The sequence below is a fragment of the Macaca thibetana genome, chromosome X (genome assembly GCF_024542745.1).
Source record: "Macaca thibetana thibetana isolate TM-01 chromosome X, ASM2454274v1, whole genome shotgun sequence".
NCBI lineage: Eukaryota > Metazoa > Chordata > Mammalia > Primates > Cercopithecidae > Macaca > Macaca thibetana.
The window spans coordinates 126,752,265-126,770,131 of record NC_065598.1 but is presented as its reverse complement, the minus strand read 5'-3'; the positions used below and the strand labels follow the sequence as shown (position 1 = coordinate 126,770,131).

General features: G+C 41.5%; 1 long non-coding RNA gene across 9 annotated transcripts in view; it reads left to right on the top strand.

The window, feature by feature from the left end:
- Positions 1-17,867, top strand: part of LOC126946924 (uncharacterized) — a 109,854-nt gene that overhangs the window by 50,634 nt on the left and 41,353 nt on the right. For 6 of the 9 annotated variants that reach the window (XR_007722803.1, XR_007722800.1, XR_007722801.1 and 3 more), the window contains 3 exons: positions 5,337-5,454; positions 7,502-7,649; positions 9,267-9,419. The exons of 1 other annotated variant lie outside the window; for it this stretch is intronic. This is a non-coding gene — a long non-coding RNA (uncharacterized LOC126946924). The remainder of the gene's footprint in view (positions 1-5,336; positions 5,455-7,501; positions 7,650-9,266; positions 9,420-17,867) is intronic. 2 more of the 9 variants (XR_007722798.1, XR_007722804.1) reach the window with 2 other exon arrangements.

Below are 17,867 nucleotides of genomic sequence, written 5' to 3'. Positions count from 1 at the left end.
GGCAGGCTCCACCATGTTCGGCTAATTTTTGTACTTTTGGTAGAGACGGGGTTTCACCATGTGGGCCAGGCTGGTCTCGAACTCCTGACCTCAGATGATCAGCCCGTCTCGGCCTTCCAATATGCTGGATTGCAGGCATAAGCCACTGTGCCCGGTCATTCTATTTATTTATTTATTTAGTGGAGTCGTTACACATAAAGAGATGGGAACCAAAAGTAGTGAAAAGGATTGAAGATCAATCCACATTTTAAAAGTGCTTGTCTGTTGGAGGTAGCATTACCCATGATCTCACATTGTTAGTGGTGGCAGAGAACCAAGTTACCCCAAGTAACAGGCGGCATGTCCATATGGGTCCAGAGGAACTTCAGTCCTGTCACCTCAGAAGAAAGAACTCGACTGAGGGGCATAAAGCAAAAAATGAGACTGAGGCAAAATTCAGAGCAGAAGTGAAAGTTTATTTAACAGGCTTTAGAACAGGAAAGAAAGGAAAGAAAGAACCCTTGGAAGAGATCCAAGTGGGTGCCTGACTGGCCAAGAGAACAAAAAGACCTTTTAACCTTGACCCTGGGACCTTTTAGGCTCACCTCTTTCCCATGATTCTTGCTTTAGGGTGAGCTTTCTGCATGTGCAGTGCTCTCCTTACCGTTTGGAATTGAGCACTGTGCAGTGTGTTCAGGGAGTTATACACATGCCCATGTGAGGCTTTTTTCTTTTTTCTGGTGGCATGCACCCGGAACATCACATTTTGCCATTTTTTTCCCTTAACACGCATGCCCAAGAAGCTGCTTCTCCCTGGGGCCTGCATTCAATTCACATGCTTAATATTAACAGGTGTGGATCATCAAGAGATTGTCTCTCCCAGGCTACCAAATTATCAATTTTAGAGGGGCAATATGATCACTGCCGAACCATCATGTGACATTCCTACTGGGTGGGGGAGAGCCCTTTCCTGCCCTGCTCATTGTCTATCTAACTACTTGTAACTACTTTTTCGTATATGACTATTCTGTCAGGCACATTATGAAGAAGGATGAGTGTTCCTACAAATTCAAAAACAGGTAGCAAAAGTGACATCAATGACAATGGTGCAGTAGACACTTTCTGTTAGTCCATCTCTTCAGAAAAGCAACTCAAAACAATCAATAATGTATAATTAGAAGATCATTTTCTCAGCACGATATATGGGGCATTTATTAAAACCTACAGCTAATAATATAGTCAAGAGGGAAAGACGGAAAACTTTGCTCCTAAAATCATGAACAGGAGAAAAACACCCACTGTTGCCACTTGTCTTAAACATTATACTTAAAATCTAGCCGGAGTCATCAGTCAATGAAGATATATAAAACGTATCTCAGTTGAAAAGAAAAAATGGAAATTATTTCTCTTCACAAATATGATGATCATATAAAAAATGCTGCCAGGCACAGTGGCTCACACCTGTAATCCCAGCACTTTGGGAGGCCGAGGCAGGTGGATCACCTGAGTTCAGGAGTTTGAGACCAGCCTGACCAATATGGTGAAACCCCGTCTCTACTAAAGATACAAAAATTAGCCAGGCGTGGTGGTGTGCACCTATAATCCCAGCAACTCAGGAAGCTGAGACAGGAGAATTACTTGAACCTGGGAGGCTGATCTTGCAGTGAGCCCAGATTGCACCACTGCACTCCAGCCTGGGTGACAGAGTGAGACTCTGTCCCCCAGCCACCCCCCCAAAAAAAAAGGAAGAAAAAAAAAAGAAAAGAAAAGTCTCCCTTGATTCACAGTTTGCTCTGTAAAATGTGAGATCAAGACAGAGAGCTAGCTTCTCTTCCATTTTGGTGTCCCTTGCAGGAATGCTATTCTTGCCTCAATCCCTAGGAGGCATCCTGACTGCCTGTAGGAAGAAAAATCCCTGAGGGGGGTAGTCTGAGACTGAAAGTGGAGTTGAAACTAGCAACCCCAGTACATTAAATTTAGGGGACTCTTCTTTTACTCAGGCAAAGATCTCAAACCAGAGAGGAACATCAGCAGCAACATGAAAATGAACAGGAATGGAAAAAGAACAAGAAAGGCTGGTCTTATATAAAATAAAGTCAAAAACTGTAAAGAGAGACAAAGAAGGTCACTGTGTAACAGTGAAGATGCCAGCCGGGTGCGGTGGCTAACGCCTGTAATTCCAGCACTTTGGGAGGCCGAGGCGGGCAGATCACGAGGTCAGGAGATCGAGACCTTCCTGGCTAACATGGTGAAACCCCGTCTCTACTAAAAATACAAAACTTAGCCGGGCGAGGTGGCGGGCGCCTGTAGTCCCAGCAGCTCTGGAGGCTGAGACAGGAGAATGGCGTGAACCCGGGAGGCAGAGCTTGCAGTGAGCCAAGATCACGCCACTGCACTCCAGCCTGGACAACAGATCGAGACTCCATCTCAAAAAAAAAAAAAAAAAAAAAAAGAAGAAGAAGATGCCAATTCAGCAAGAGGATAGAATAATTTAAAATATGTATGTACCCAACACTGGAACACACAAATATATAAGGCAAACATTTGGAGATCTAAACGGAGAGATAGACTGGTGTACAACAATAGTGGGAGACTTCAGTACCCCACTTTCAGTAATGGACAGCTTATCTAGACAAAGAAACATTGGAAGTAAACTGTACTCTACACCAAATGAACTTAACTGACATTTACAAAGTATTTCATTCGACTGCTGTAGAATATACATTCTTGTCATCAGTCAGCACATGGAACACTCTCCAGTACAGAGCATGTGTTAGGCCACAGAACAAGGCTCAACAAATTTAAGAAAAGACCTGAAAATATGAAATTACTAGAAGAGACTGCGGAAATGCTTTAAGACATCATTTTGGGCAATGATTTTTTTGTAAGAGACCGCAAAAAGCACTGGTAATCGAAGCAAAAATGGACAAATGAGAGTAAAACTTCTGCACAGCAAAGAAAACAATAAAGTGAGGAGACAACCTACAGTAAGAGAGAATATCTTTGCAAACTTAAAAAAACTCAGCTCAATAGAAAAAAAACCAAATATATCTGATTTACATATGTGCAAATGATCTGAATAGACATTTCTGAAGGAAAGACACACAAAGGGCTGATGGATACATCTAAAAGTGCTCAACGTCACTAATCATCAGGGAAATGCAAATCAAAACTACAATGGGATACCGTGTTACCCCAGTTCAAATGTCTCTTACAAAAAAGACAGAGAGTAACAGATGTTGGCTAGGAAGCAGAGAAAGAGGAAAGCTTGTATAATGTTACCTGCAATGTATATTAGTACAGCCTCTATGAGACACAGGATGGAGTTTCCCAAAAATACTGAAAATAGAATTACCATATGATGTAGCAATCCCACTTTTGGGTATATATCCAAAAGAAAGGAAATCAGTACATCAAATATTAGTATATATACATTGCATTCTCATGTTTATATGCATTCTCATGTATATTGCAGCATTATTCACAGTAGTCAAGATATGGAATCAACCTAAGTGTTCATTGATGGATGAATGGGTTAAGAAACTGTGGCATACATATAAAATGGAAGATTATTGATTTGAGCCAGAAAAAAGAATAGAATTCTGTCATCTGCAGCAACATGAATGGGACTTTAGGACACTATATTAAGTGAAATAAGCCAGATACAGAAAGACAAATTATCACATGTCCTCACTCTTATGTAGGAGCTAAAGGAATCCATCTCATGGAATGTATAGAGTAGAATGATGGATACCAGAAGTTAGGAAGGGAAGGGAATGAAGAGAGGTGGGTTAATGACTACAAAAATACAGTTAGACAGAAGAAGTAAGTTCTAGTGTTCAATAGCACAGTTAGGATGTCTATAGTTAACAATTATTTAATGGCTATTTCCAAATAGATAAAACACATTTGAAATGTGCCCGAACACAAATAATAAATGCAGTAGGGGATAAGTATCGCAGTTGTCTTTTTTTGGTTATCACACATTTTATGTGTGCATCAAAATATCATGTGTACCCCATAAATATGTACAATGATGATGCGTCAATTTAAAGAATAGGCAAAGGTCTTAAATATACAATTCTCCAAAGAAGATATACAAATGATCAACAATTACATGAAAAGATGCTTCCATTATTGGTGTTTTCAGAAATGTAAATCAGAACCACTTCATGATGCCACTTAACACCCACTAGAATGGATATTACTTAAAAAGAACAAATATGGGTGGCGAGGCGGAGAAATTGGAACCCTTCTGCAGTGAAGGTGGGAATGCTAAATTGCGAATCTGCTATGGAAAACAGTTTATCAGTACTTCAAAAATTTAAACATAGAAATAATCGTATGACCTAGCAACTCTACTCCTAAGTATACTCCGCAAACAATTGAAAACAAATACTCAAACAAGTACATGTATATACTCACTGTATATATTTATTAACAATACCCAAAAGGTGAACACAAGCAAACATCAATCACTTGATGAATGGATAAACAAAATGTGATATATACATATGGATATTATTCAGCTACAAAAAGAAATGAAGTACTGACATGTATTACAACATGGATGAAATTTGAAAACATGCTAAGTGAAAGAAGAAAGACAAAAAAGGCTACTTATTGTGATGATCAGTAGTGAAGGAAAGCAGATGAGTGTTTGCCAGGGGCTGGGCAGAGAGTGGAATGGGGAATGACTGCTTCGTGGGTCCAGGGTTTTCTTTTGTGGTGATGAAAATGATTTGCCACTACATAGAGGTAGTACTTGCACTGCATTGTGAATGTACTCAATGCCACTGAATTTCACACATTTTAATGGTTAATTATATGTTATGTGAATTATATGAACAGTTTAAAAAAGTGCCAGTATTTTTAAACCTATCATTATTTCCAAGAATAAATAATTATATTTGAAAAGTACTCAAGTTATCAGTGAAGAAAACTTGTTTTAACAATTATACTATGGAGGAATTTGAACATTAGTTTATAAATGTACATATTATATATGCAAAGGAACAGATCATAATACGTAGCCCAAATATTTTAAAAGTGATTATTTCTTCTCACTTGGTTTGACCTACCATATGTTTTCTGCTTATAATTCTTATAAATAAAATATTAAAAAGTTATATTTTATAAATAAGTAAAATATAAAAAAGTTCAGGCACTCAAAAGTATATATTGATATGGATATATTCAAAGATTATAAGGTGATGCTGAGGATTTTGGACAAAATTTCAAGTAGTATGAATCCAGTTATATTGAAAGTAAAATGTGTGCAGGACTCTGTGTATATTCATATCTGTTCATATGCATATATAAATGTTTAAATACCATATACATGTTTTTTTACACAGGATCAGACTGTATTCCCCAGGCTGGAGTGCAGTGGCATGATCATGGCTCAATGCAGCCTCAACCTCCTGGACTCAGGTGATCCTTTCACCTCCACTTCCTGAGTAGCTGGGACTACAGGTACATGCCACCATGCCTGACTTTTTTTTTTTTTTTTTTGGTAGAGAGAGGGACTTGCTAAATTGCCTAAATTGCTAATTGATAAATTGGTCTTGAACTCTCAGGCTCAAGAGATCCTCCTGCCTCAGCCTCCCAGAGTGCTGGGATTAGAGTTCTGAGCCACCACTCCGGCCAATGCCATATATTTTAAATTATGGTCAGTGTTATACTGAGTGTGCGTTTGAATATGGTATTTTTGGCCCACAAATTCATATCTTTAATTCACAGACATTAATGAAACATTATAGCTGCATGTGAATGGTGTGAACACATCCATCTTAAAGTTTTCCTGGGGTTCACATCTAAGTGACTGAATATGAGACGTGCCTATTTCAATTATCATTTATTGAATTTTGTTTTCTTTCTTTTGAGATTTTAAAGATAAAATTTGAAAGTAAGAATTAGAGATAAAAATTCAGGAATAATTTTAAAATCCTAATTTTCAGAGGCATAACTATGTAAAATATATATATTTATATATGTTTATATATGTATAAATAGATTTTGTAGATTAAAAAGAGCAAGGTGAGATCTTTTTTTTTTTTTTTTTTTTTTTTTTTTGAGACGGAGTCTCGCTCTGTCGCCCAGGCTGGAGTGCAGTGGCGCGATCTCGGCTCACTGCAAGCTCCGCCTCCCGGGTTCACGCCATTCTCCTGCCTCAGCCTCCCGAGTAGCTGGGACTACAGGCGCCCACAACCGCGCCCGGCTAAGTTTTTGTATTTTTAGTAGAGACGGGGTTTCACCGTGGTCTCGATCTCCTGACCTTGTGATCCGCCCGCCTCGGCCTCCCAAAGTGCTGGGATTACAGGCGTGAGCCTCCGCGCCCGGCGCAAGGTGAGATCTTAATTCTTAATGACTAGTCCAATCACACAGTTCTTTGCAAATATTTTATTGTCCAAAATCCAGAAATTGCAGATTTTATATGGCAATGTCAAAAACCTGTCAGAAATCAAATTTTAGAATGAAAATCTTCATTCATACTATGGAATATTCATACTAAAATACAGTGTATAGCTAAATCCAATTTAAATGTAAATTCATTGTGTTGACTATATATAGAACTTTTTACCTACATATTGAAAAAAGGAATAAATATGGAAAAGGGTGTCAGTGTTTAATATACAGTTTTATAAGACTGCTTTTCTCTTGATCAGCACATGGGTTTTTTGTTTTGTTTTGTTTTTTGTTTTTACTTCTTTGCAAATTCCACCTTTTTGTTGTTACTAATGAGAAAATATAGGACTGAATCCTAACTGGAAAACAGTAACACATATACACAGCAAAGTTATAGGGCACAGTCTTAAGCCATGGCCATTTAAAGACACAGGAAAATGTTTGTGTTCCAATGTTAAATAATGAAACCATGAGACAAAATCCTGTGATTCATCTGACTGAAATTTATAGTCATTCCTGTGTTTGTGTCCATTCAAGTCGGGTTCTGTGTCTCTCTCAAGCTTGAGAGCTATCTGGTCCCTTATCTCAGAGCTCCACTAAATGGCAGCCTCCCACTCAACATATAAGGCCCAATGCCTACATCAGAACATGAAATGGAACTCCTAGGGAACCTGGGTAGGGAGTCAGGACAAGAACCACATGGCCTGGCCAGGCACAGTGGCTCATGCCTGTAATCCTAGCACTTTGGGAGGCCGAGGCGGGCGGATCATGAGGTCAGGAGATCCAGACCTTCCTGGCTAACGCGGTGAAACCCCGTCTCTACTAAAAATACAAAACAAAAACAAAAAAACTGGGCGTGGTGGCGGGCGCCTGTGGTCCCAGATACTCAGGAGGCTGAGGCAGGAGAATGGCGTGAACCTGGGAGGCGAAGCTTGCAGTGAGCCGAGATCGCGCCACTGCACTCCAGCCTGGGCCACAGATTGAGACAACGTCTCAAAAAAAAAAAAAAAAAAAAAAAAAAAAAAAGAAACACATGGCCTGGTGCCTAGATTTGCTCTTCTCCAAGACCTTAGGTGTCAACATTTGTTTGTTTGCTTGTTTGTTGTTTCCTTAGGCATGGATTCCTGAGGTCTGCCCCAATACTACAAGACAATTTGATATAAGAAAACACAGCAGATACAATGCTGAGTGAAGAAGAGGAGAAATGAGAAGATTGGTTGTGCAGATACTGAGTTCTTGAAAAGAGGAGATGCTTGATGAGAGTGAGTGGATTACACCCCGGTGTAATATCCAATGGAAAACAAAAACAAAATGCTAAGAGTGGAATAAGTTTACACAAATTGAGCAAACTGCTCAGTAGTTCTAGTTTCTGGTGGCTTTGTCTCTTCTTGGCCTTTTTTTGAAATGTGATGGGCGGGAGAATAGCACCTAGAGCAAAGTCAGTTGGCTTTTTCCATACCATACTGCCATCATGCGGAGAGAGTTTCATAGCATCCAAAGCCCTGAGCATTTCCTCCATGTGAGCCCTGGCAGTTGAGGAAGGAAAAGCCAGTGGAAGCTGAACAGGCCTGAGACACAATTTGATCTTCCTACCCTTTTCTCTGAGGCCTGGCAGAAGCAATGGACAAATGCAAAGTCTCCGTGAAGTATCTGCTGAATGAGAGACCAGGACTGAGCCAGCTGCTTCCAGGAAGTTTTGGCACAGGAAGTAGAGGACAGGACTCAGTTTCCTCATAGTGGGGACAAGGCCAGAAAATGATACAGCCAAGTACAGACCCTTGGGGCGTTTATGTTAAGAATATGCCCTTGGGAGCTTTAGGCAACCTGGTTGTCCTTGTGTTGTGGGGCTGTGACATTTATAGCAGCAGTGTTGGATGGCAATAACAGGCCAATTCCAGGAGCCATCCAATGTCACTCACACGGTCCTCAATACACTAAAATTATAAACACCACTGCCTATAGCTAGAGGGATCACTGTAGAGCAGTGAGGATACATTGACATGCCTGTGTGGGCCAGATCATCTTTTAGGAGAGCCGATTTGCGAAAGTGGATGAAGGCCAAGAATGTAATGAAAGGACTAAGCAATTATCTGAGCGCACAAGCCAGCAGCTTCTGTGACTTTATAAGTACAGGAGAAAGTCTTTTCAAGCCATTCTACTGTTTCAGCCTCCCAAGTAGCTGAGATTATAGGCATGTGACACCACGCCCAGCTAAGTTTTATATTTTCAGTAAAGGCGAGGTTTCGCCATGTTGGCCAGGCTGGTCTCGAACTCCTGACCTCAAGTGATCCACCTGCCTCGGCCTCCCAAAGTACTGGGATTACAGGCGTGAGCCACCGCACCCAGCCTTCAGTGTTTAATACACAGTTGTATGGCATTGCTTTTCTCTTGATCACCACATCTTTTTAACTTCTTTGCAAATCCCACCTCTTTGTTACTAATGTGAAAATATAGGACTGATTCCTAACTGATAAACAGTAACACACATACACAGTAAACTCATAGGACATAGTTGTAAGCCGTTGCAGTTTAATGAACCAGGAAAATGTTTCTGTTACAATGTTATATAATGAAACCGTAAAACAAATTCCTGGGATCTATCTGATTAGCATTTATAGTCATTCCTGTATTTGTGTATATGCAAGTAGGGTTGTATGTGTCTGTCAAGCTTGAGAGTTATCTAGACTCTTACGTTAGAGCCCCACTAAATAGCAGCCTCCCTCTCAACATACAAGGCCTACTGACTAGGTCTGAACATGGAGTAAAACTCCCAGGCAACCTGGATAGGGAGTCAGGAGAAGAAACACATGGCCTGGTGCCTAGATTTGCTCTCCTCCAAGACCTTAAATGTCAACATCTTTTTTTTTCTTTCTCTTTAGACATGGATCCCTGAGGTTGGTCCCCAATACTACAAGGCAATTTGATATCATAATAGAACACTGCAGACACAATGCTGAGTGAAGAAGAGTAGAAATGGGAAGACTTGGTTGAGCAGAAACTGAATTCTTGAAAAGAGGAGATGCTCGATGAGGGTGAGTGGATGACACCTCAGTTTAATATCCAATAAATGCCAAAAGTGGAATACCTTTACGCAAATGTAGCAAAATGTTAGGTAACCATAGTTTCTGGTATCTTTGTCTCTTCTTGGCCTTTTTTTTTGAAACGTGATGGGCGGGAGAGGAGCGACTGGAACAAAATTAGCTGGCTTTTCTCTCACAATACTGCCATCGTGCGGAAATAGTTCCATAACATCCAAAGCCGTGAACGTTTTCTCCCTGTAAGCCCTAGCAGCTGCGGAAGGAAAAGTCGCCCAAGACAAGTTGACATTCCTACCCTTTTCTCTGAGCCCTGGCAGAAGCAATGGACAAATGCAAAGTCTTAGTGAAGTATCTGCTGAGTGAGAGACCAGGACTAAGCCAACTGCTTCCAGGAAGTCCTAGTACAGGAAACAGAGGACAGGGCCTCAGTTTCCTCATAGTGGGGACAAGATTAGAAGATGACACAGCCAAATGCAGACCCTTGGGGCATTTATGTCATGAATATGCCGTTGGGAGTTTTAGGCAATCTGGTTGTCCCTGTGTTATGGGGCTGTGACATTTACAGCAGCATTGTTAGGTTGCAATGGACAGGCCAGTTCCAGGGACCATCTATCTGAAGCCAGTGTCATTCACATGGTCCTCAATACACAAAAATTCTAAACACCGTTGCCTACAACTAGAGGGACCTCTGTAGAGGAGTGAGGATACATTAACATGCCTATGAGGGCCAGATCATCTTTTAGGAGAGCCGATTTGCTAAAGTGGATGAAGGCCAAGAATGTGATGGAAGGCCTAAGCAATTATCTGAGCGCACAAGCCAGCAGCTTCTGTGACTTTATAAGTTCAGGAGAAAGTCTTTTGTCATAATGGGACCCCGATGTCATCTCAGTTCTCTCAAGGAGGGCAGATAGGTGGCTCTTTCCTGTTCGATGTCCTTGAGAGGTATGGCATTGTTTAGGCCTGAGCAAATCATTATGTACTGCATCCAAGCTAGTATTTTCTCTAGCAGCTTCAAATCCATTTCCTAATGAAGATATCCAACCTTTGGTATGGAGACCTCCAGATACTCTATGACTCATAATTGAAGAATCAATAAGGGTGACTAAAAGTGTATGGGTGACTTGATCCTCATGACATTCTTCCTCAGAGTTTATTATCTTAGTATCTGAATTCTTAATGAAAGGAATTAATGTTAGTCTGGTTCTGCACTGTGACATTACAGTGCTTCAAGAGCTTGTTCAGGTATGACCTCTCCTGGCCTCTGAGGATTCAGGCAGGCATTCCGGGGTAAGGCATTCTAGGGTAGCCTGGCTTTTTTTGACATCTTTCACTGTGTCTAATTGAGTGATGATCTGCATACGTAGATGCTATTGGCATGCACAAGTGTCTTGGAGACTCTCTGGGAAGCATTTCTCCGTGACCCTTGATATCTTACCTCCCCAGAGTATTTCACCTAAAGTAGAGTTAGACAACTGCTAAACTACCTCCTATGGAGGAATAGTTTGACCTGACCATTTTCTCGGAAGAATACAGATACCTGTGGGACAGTATCTCATATCTGAAGGTAGAAATGCTGATGTACCCAAACCTAGAATTCTTTAGGCTAAGTGATCTTTTATTCACTCCTTGCTAACTATGTTTAATAGAGGCTATGTGCCTGGGCAGTGGATGGAAGCCTGGAATGGAAATCACACCTAGCTGAATCACAGTGGTAGTGACAAGGAGGTTGAATGGTTTCTTCTGAAATGGAAGATAGTGCGGTGGGGCAATGAGCCTATCATTCCCATTTAGGTTGGATACATGTCATTCATCTGCACCAGGTAGTCCCTTTAGCTCTCACAAAATCTTAATTGCATTCTCTGTGTCCTCATAAACAGCCATTCCCTGCCTCTGATTTAGGGAGAAAAGCAAATTGTTAAACCTTGAGGATTGAACCTACCACACCATAAGATAAATAGCAAAGTAAAGTGTATTTTACTCTACTTCTTTTTTTTGGGGGGTGGGGGGGTGAGGGGAGGGACAGAGTCTCGCTCTGTCACCCAGGCTGGAGTGCAGTGGCACAATCTCGGCTCACTGCAAGCTCCATTTCCCGGGTTCACAGCATTCTCCTGCCTCAGCCTTCTGAGTAGCTGGGACTACAGGTGCCCATCTCCATGCCCGGCTAATTTTTTGTATTTTTAGTAGAGATGGGGTTTCACCGTGTTAGCCAGGATGGTCTCGATCTCCCGACCTGGTGATCCGCCCGCCTCGGCCTCCCAAAGTGCTAGGATTACAGGCGTGAGCCAGCGCACCCAGTGTATTTTACTCTACTTCTAACATGTCATAACCTTAAACCAAACATACAGTCATGTATGTATTCTAGAGAACCAATATGAGCATTGTGATGCATCTGTAAAAATTTAAACAAAAAATGAATAGTGTCTATATTTCTAAAGGAATGTTTCTGAGTGTATATTTTTCAGATTTACCTTCATTTACACTGAAGGCTTGCGATGTTGAAAACAACGCTTACCATTTATGATATTCAAATGAATTCATCCTCCTGAAAGCTTTGTTAAAATACACACTTGATCTGCTCCAAACCACAATGTAGAGTGTGATCCAATTTCAATACAGATTTGTTATTTATATGAAATTAGGAATGTATGTATAGCCAGGCGTGGTAGCTCACACATGCAATCCCAGCACTTTGGGAGGCCAAGGTGATTGGTGATTGGATCACTTGAGGGGAGGAGTTCGAGAACAGCCTGGCCAACATGTCGAAATCCGTGTCTACTAAAAATACAAAACAATTGGGGCTGGTCACGGTGGCTCACGCCTGTAATCCCAGCACTTTGGGAGGCCTAGGTGGGCGCATCACGAAGTCAGGAGATCAAGACCATCTTGGTTAACACAGTGAAACCCTGTCTCTACTAAAAACACAAAAATTAGCCAGGCGAGTGGCATGCGCTTTTAGTCCCAGCTACTCAGGAGGCTGAGGAAGGAGAATCACTTGAACCCGGGAGGCAGAGGTTGCAGTGAGCAGAGATCACACCACTGCACTCCAGCTTGGGCAACAGAGTGAGATTCTGTCTCAAAAAAAAAACAGAAACAAAAAACAATCCAAAAACAGGTAACCAGGCCTGGTGGCGTGCACTTGTAACCCCAGCTACTCAGGAGGCTGAGGCAGGAGAATCACTTGAACCTGGAGGTTACAATGAGCCATTTCACTCCAGCCTGGGTGATAGAGTTTTGGTCTCAAAAAAGAAAAAATAAAGTGTGTATGTGTGTGTGTGTATATATATATATATGTATGTATATATATGCATGGAAAAATCCAAATTTATTTATTTATTGCCTTGACAAATTGTATTGTAGTGCTTTTCATCTTTATCAGTACATTGATTGTTCTCACTCTTTGTCAAGCATTATTCTTTAATTAACTAGTGGGAGAATACTGTAAGACTTATATCTAAAAGACAAATTATAAAATACACACGCACACATACACACAAACAGACATACCCTCAGGAAATACTTGAAGAATATGTAGTGTAATGGGAACATGCTGAGTTTTTATGTTAAATGGCGAGACCAGGAGATGAAACTTTGAATAACCTTGATAGGAATTGAACATATGTAGTATGAGTATCATGCTATGTGGAGCATTTATGGCATGCAGTAATGACAGCTATCTGGTCCCTCCTCTATGCCAAATTGTTGCTTACAATGCAACACATGAGCTAAAACATGAAGAACTCCCTGGTTGTCTGGAAGGGGGGCCAGAACAGAGACCACCAGGATTTGTAAATCCTGCTGGTCTGGGAGACTCAAGCAATTTTATGCTTGTGCCTTCATCCCCAAATTTATCCCCGGAGGGAGACAGTTTGATGCCATGGAAAGTACTGCACCTATAAATCTGAGGTAAATCATAATCATATAGACTAGGTAAAGAGGATTTTAAATTTCTGAACAAATAAGATTTCTGATGAGGGTGGGTGGTTTAGGCCTTGGTTTGATTTCAGATGGAAAACAAAAGCAAAAGTGCCACAGTAAGACCTGATGACTCCAAACTGGGCAAAAAGCAAGGAAGCAATGTTTCCTTGTGCCTTTGTCTCTGGGTGGTGTTTTTTCAGACAAGAAGGGCGGGAGAAGAGGACTCCAAGACACCTGTTGACACATCTAGAGCACTACTGCCTCTGTGAGAACTTAGTTTAACGACACCCTACGCCCTATGCCTAAGCCATGTCAATGTCCTTCCCCTGAGGACAATCCTTCCACCTGTTGGGGAAGGTCTGGCCTGTGGGGAGAGGGAAGAGTGTTGAGCTCCATGCTGCTCATCCTTGCCTTCTCCTCTAAGACCACACTTTTGGAGGCCGAAGTGGGCAGATCGCCTGAGGTCGGGAGTTCGAGACCAGCCTGGCCAGCATGGTAAAACCCCATATCTACTAAAAATACAAAAATTAGCCGGATGTGGTGGCAGGCGCCTGTAATCCCAGCTACTCAGGAAGCTGAGAATCGCTTGAACCTGGGAAGGGGAGGTTGCAGTGAGCCGAGATCTCGCCATTGCACTCTAGCCTGGGCCACACAGCAAGACTCCATCTCACACACACACACACACACACACACACACACACACACACACACAAAGACTGGACATTGGCAGTGTCTTGGTATAGAACCTGGAGAGTGAAGGAAAGTAAATACTGTGAATGTCCCTTGGTAAAACCATGCTCCTTGTGCGCGGTACTGATGCTACCAGAGACCCAAAGACCCGTAGCAAGATGCCAGCATGTGAAAGCCTGCCAACTCTTGCTCCAAGGGGCAGGAACAGGAGACAGATGCCCACAAGAGCCTGCATGTGTGTTTGGGTGGGTTCCTGCTGTCCTGCCCGCAAGTTGGGGAAAGCAGGCCCTGCCCCGGAACTTCCTGTGCCAGGACTGCCTGGCAACTGCTGCTTCAATCCAAGCCCCTCACTCTCCAGGTTCTACACCAAGATACCACCAATGTCCAGGCCTCTCTTAAGACCTTAGAAGAGAAGCCAAGAAGACGTAGCCTGGAGCCCAATCCTCTTCCACCTCGGCATAGATCAGATCTTCCCCCACAGTGAGGCTTCCAGGGAAGGACGCTGTAATGGCGGATTCTGTGTTTAAACGATTTCCTCACGGTGGCAGTAGTGATTCACGTTTTCATGAAAGCTCTGTCTAGGGGCCCTCTTCTCCCGCCTTTTCTGCCTGAAAAAACGCCACCCAGAGACAAAGGCGCCACCAAACATGGCCACCAGGAGATTTGTCCAGTTTAGTGCAACCTGGTCTTACTTTGAATTTTTGCTATTTTCTTTCCACCTGAAAACAAATGAGACCTAAACCACCCATGCTCCTCAGGAATCTTGTTCTTTCAGAAATTAAAATATACTCCTCGCTGAGTCTATCTGGGTATGATTTACATCACACTGTTACAGGTCCAGCAAGTTTCATGGCATTAAATTGTCTCCTTCAGGTGATAAATTGGGTGGATAAAGGTACAATAAGGAAAAAATATATCTGAAACTTGGAGAAGATCTTTGGCAAACAGTTTAAAAATCCTGGTGATCTTTGACCTGGTTCCCCTCTCGGACAACCAGAGAGTTCTTCATGTTCTAGAATCACGGGTTGCATTGTAGGAAAAAATTTGGTTTAAGTCATAGAGTGAGGACCAGAGAGCAGTCATTACTCCCTGCCATATATGCTCCACATGGCTTGATCCTCATAGTCCCTATGTTCATTTCCTGTAGAGATTACTCAGTTTCATCTCATGGTCTCAACATTTAATACCAGAACACAGCATGTTCCCATGCATCACATATTCTTCAGGCATTTCCTGAGACATTAGATGCTGTGTGTGGGGGGATGGATGTGTGTGATATGTTCTGCCCCTTGGAGCAATAGTTAGCAGGCTTTCAGGCAGTATTACCATATCATGGTCCTTTGTTGCAGCAGTATGAGAACACCAAACACAGGCCTGTTCCAGGTGTGATAAAGCAGGAGCCAGTATGTTTTCTGATAGTCTCAAGGGCATCTAGCTGTCTAGAGACTGAAAGGACCTAAAGTTTCACATCTTCTAGTAGAGTTGTTTTTTGGTTTTGTTTTTTTAGATGGAGTCTTGCTCTGTCACCCAGCCTGGAGTGCGGTGGCACGATCTCAGCTCACTGCATCCTCTGTCTCCCAGGTTGAAGGGATTCTCTTGTCTCAGCCGCCTGAACAGCTGAGACTACAGGTGGGATCCACCATGTTCGGCTAATTTTTGTATTTTTAGTAGAGACGGCGTTTCACCATGTGAGCCAGGCTGGTCTCAAACTCCTGACTTCATGTGATCAGCTCGTCTTGACTCCCCAATGTGCTGGATTACAGCCTTAAGCGACTGTGCTAGGTCGTTCCTGTTTTTAAATTTTTTATTTATTTACTTTCTTAGTGTAGTTGTTACACATAAAGGGATGGGAACCAAAAGGAGTGAAAAGGATTGAAAATCAATCCACATTTTAAAAGTGCTTGTCTGTTGGAGGTAGCATTACCCATGATCTCACTTTGTTAGTGGTGGCAGAGAACCAAGTTACCCCGAGTAACAGGCAGCATGTCCATATAGGTTCAGAGGAACTTCAGTCCTTGCCTCCTCAGAAGAAAAAACTCAACTGAGGGGCATAAAGCAGAAAAAGAGACTGAGGCAAAATTCAGAGCAGGATTGGAAATTTATTTAACAGGCTTTAGAACAGGAAAGAAAGGAAAGAAAGAACGCTCAGAAGAGATCCAAGTGGGTGCCTGAATGGCCAAGAGAACAAAAAGACCTTTTAACCTTGATCCTGGGACCTTATAGGCTCGCCACTTTCCCATGATTCTTCCTTTAGGGTGAGCTTTCCGCATGCGCAGTGCTCTCCTTACCGTTTGGAATTGAGCACTGTGCAGTGTGTTCAGGGAGTTATACACATGCCCATCTGAGGCTTTTTTCCTTTTTCCTGGTGGCATGCACCTGGAATGTCATGTTTCGCCATCTTTTCTCTTAATATGCATGCCCAAGAAGCTGCTTCTCCCTGGGGCCTGCATTCAATTCACACTTTTAATATTAACATGTGGACCATCAGGAGATTGCCTCTCCCGTGCTACCAAATTATCATTTTTTAGGGGCACAATGTGATCATTGCTGAACCATCAGGTGAGATTCCTATTGGTTGGGGGAAAGCCCTTTACTGCCCTGCTCATTGCCTATGTAACTAACTGTAACAACTTTGCTTTTTCATGTATGACTGTTGCATCAGGCAGATTTTGAAGAAGGATGAATGTTTCTACAAATTCAAAAACAGGTGACAAAAGTGACATCAGTGAAAATGGTGCAGTAGACACTTTCTGTTAGTCCATCTCTCCAGAAAAGCAACTCAAAACAATTTATAATGTATAATAAGAAGATCATTTTCTCAGCACGATATATGGGGCATTTATTAAAAACCTACAGCTAATAATATAGTCAAGAGGGAAAGACTGAAAGCTTTGCTTCTAAAATCATGAAGAGAAGAACATCCACTTTTGCCACTTCTATTGAACATTATACTTAAAATTCTAGCCCGGGGCATCAGGCAATGGAGCTATATAAAAGACAACCCAATTGAAAAGAAAAAATTGAAATTATTTCTCTTCACGAATGCGATGATCTTATAAAAAATGCTTAAAAATCCAGAAAAAAACAACATTAGAGCTAGTGAACAGTATCTCACAAGCACAGCAGGATAGAACATTAACTCGGAAAAATCAGTTGTAGTTTTATTTGTGTACACTAGCAATGAATAATCTGAAAATTAAGAAAGCAATTCCCTTTACAATAGCATCAAAATGAATCATATTTTTAGGACAATAGTTAATAGATGAAAGTCTTATACATTGAAAATCACAAAATATTGTAGAAGAAGTTAAAGATAACCCTGATTTTAAAAAAGGACATCCCGTGGTAATGGGTTGGAAGACAAAATATTTTTAACATACCAATACTACCCATTGAGATCTATAAATTTAATGCAATCCTTCTTATTATCCCAATGAGCATTGGTTGTTTTTGTAAAAAGGGAACACAAATTCTAAAGATCCTGTTAAATTGCAAGAGATCTGATAACCAATGTAAAGTTTGAGTAAGAAAAATCAAGGCGGAAGAGTCACACTTCTAGATTTCAAAACTTACTAGAAAAGCTAGAATAATCAAAGCAGTGTGATAATTAAGTAAGAATACACACAGTGATTAATGGAAGAGATGGAGAGTCTGGAAATAAACCCAGACATTGTCGTCAATTCATTTTTGACAAAGTTATTAAGGTCATTTCATGAGTAGTTAATAGAGTCTTTAACAAATAGTACTTAGACAACTGGTTATGCACATGCAAAAGGATGAATTTAGGCTGGGCACAGTGGCTCACGCCTGTAATTCCAGCACTTTGGGAGGCCAAGG